Genomic DNA, 2,482 nt, shown 5'->3' on the forward strand with positions numbered 1-2,482 from the left:
ATTGAGCCACAGGCGCCGAGCCTCTTTTTCTTTTTTCTTGAGCAGAGTCTCACTATGTCGCCCTGGATAGAGTGCTGTGTTCCATGGTGTCACAGCTCACAGCAACCTCAAGCTCTCGGGCTGAGGTGATTCTTTTGCCTCAGCCTCCCAATTGCTAGTCTCCTATACCTGGGACTATAGGCACCTGCCACAATTATGGTCTATTTTTGTTGTTGTTGTTATAGTTGTCAGTGTTGTGTAGCAGGCCCTGGCTGGGTTCACACCCCCCACCCCCCATGTGTGGCCGGCACCCTACCCACTGAGCTACAGGCTCAGGAACTCATTTTCTTATGGAGAGTGTTCTCAGGAAAACTAAAAGACCAAAAATGTAATAGAAAAATGAGCAAGAGACAGAACTGTTTTAGGATTTGATTTCTAGAGTTGAATTGGGCGGGGAAAGTGTGATTTTACAGGTGTTCGACTTAGAACTCTTTGCTATACTATTAATGCATATCATTTTCAGGCATTTCTTTTTTCTGTTTGAGACAGAGTCTCAAGCTGTCACCCTGGGTAGAGTGCTGTGGCATCACAGCTCACGGCAACCTCACACTCTTGGGCCGAAGCAATTCTCTTGCCTCAGCTTCCCAGGTAGCTGGGACTACAGGCGCCTGCCACAATGCCCGGCTGTTTTGTTGATCTTGTCGTTGCAATTGTTGTTGTTGTTTAGCTGGTCTGGGCAGGTTTGAACCCACCAGTCTTGGTGTATGTGGCCGGCACCCTGCCCACTGAGCCATGGGCACCACCATTTTCAGTAATTTTTATATGCATATTTCATATAAAACATATTTAATGAATGCCTTCTTGGCATAATATTTTTTCTTATGTGATGAAGGACCCAGAACTTCTAAATCCCACTCTTCACTTTGGCAGTTAAGGATCATAGAAAAGATAGAATTTTATTTTATTTATTTAATTATTTAATTGTGTATTTATTTAGGGACAGAGTCTCATTTTGTTGCCCTCGGTAGAGTGCCATGGTGACATAGCTCACAGCAACCTCAAACTCTTGAGCTCAAGTGATTCTCTTGTCTCAGTCTCCCTTGTAGCTGGGACTAGAGGCACCTGCCAAGACACCTGGCTATTTTCTTTTGTTTGTTGTTGTTCGTTTTGTTTTGTTTTAGCAGGCCCAGGCTGGGTTCGAACCCATCAGCCCAGGTGCCTGTGGCTGGCGCCCTGGCTGCTGAGCTATGGGTGCTGAGCCAAGGATAAGAATTTTAAACGCCTAACAAATTAAATATTCTCTCATATGTTAAATCCAAATATTAAATAATGCCATCAAATTATTTTAAACAACCAAAAGAAGAAAAGGAAAGAAAAATGAGTGAAGGATAGAAAACAGACAATTCACAGAAGAAATACTAACAGTGGTCCTTGAATGGAAGAAGAATGCCTGACTGAATCCATAAAGGAAATGCAAATGGACATTATACTGTTTTCACCTATCAGACCAGAAAAAAATAAAAACAGTTGTTAAAACAATCTGTTGGTGAATTTGAAGGGAAATGAGGCCCTCCCGTCTACTGCTGTGGGTGAGTGAACGGGTACAACTTCTGTGGAGAGCAATTTAATTCCAAAATGCAAAATGCAATTTCATCTCTGTGGATTCATCCTACAGATGCACTCACAGGGTGGAAAAATCCTATATGTGCAAGAAGACTCACCACAGCATGTTTGTTAGAACAAAGGACTAGTAATATCCTCGATGTCCAGAGCAGAGAATTTATGGCACAGCCACACAGTGGGATTTTGGCAGCCTTTTAAAAGAATGAGGCAGCTTTAGACATATTGATGTAGAGCACTCTCTAAGACACTTTAAGTGAAAAAAGCAAGGGGAGAAGACGTGTGTCAATGCTTCCATTTGTTTAAAGAAGAACAAACAAGAATATGTGCATGTTTGTGCCTTCTGGAAAGAGAAACAAGATGCTGTTGGTGGGGGTTGTCTCTGAGGAGAATGTGGGGCTTAGGGAGACTGGTGCCAGGAAGCTGCTTCACTGTGCACCTTCCGGAATGTTTTGAATTCTGTATCGTGTACACGCATTAACTATTCAAGAAATGAGTGAATAAAACACTAACTAACAGTGAGTGGGTGGGAGGAGGTGAATGCTGCAAATGCAGATGGTTCTTTCAAGAACCTTGGCACTGAGGGGACGAGGAATGCAATGAGGAGAGAGAAAGGGGGTTAGAGGGTCCAGGCAGGTCCCCTCCCCAGGCTGGGAAGGTGTTTAAAGCTAAAGGCAGGGAAGACTCCAGGCTGGAGAAGGAGAGGAGGGACCCGAAGCAAGCAAGCAGGTGAACCTTGAAGCATTGGCGGGAGAGAGTGATATGTGGACGTGCGGACCCTGAGGAGGGGCTGAGGAGTCAGGGAAATTCACACCCTTGCCTCACTCTCAACACATAGTACACGGGAGGCCGCTGATTGGCCACTGAGAGGAGGCGGATAGGA

Source organism: Otolemur garnettii, unplaced genomic scaffold (assembly GCF_000181295.1).
Source record: "Otolemur garnettii isolate 467f Iridium unplaced genomic scaffold, OtoGar3 scaffold00040, whole genome shotgun sequence".
In the NCBI taxonomy this organism is placed as follows: domain Eukaryota; kingdom Metazoa; phylum Chordata; class Mammalia; order Primates; family Galagidae; genus Otolemur; species Otolemur garnettii.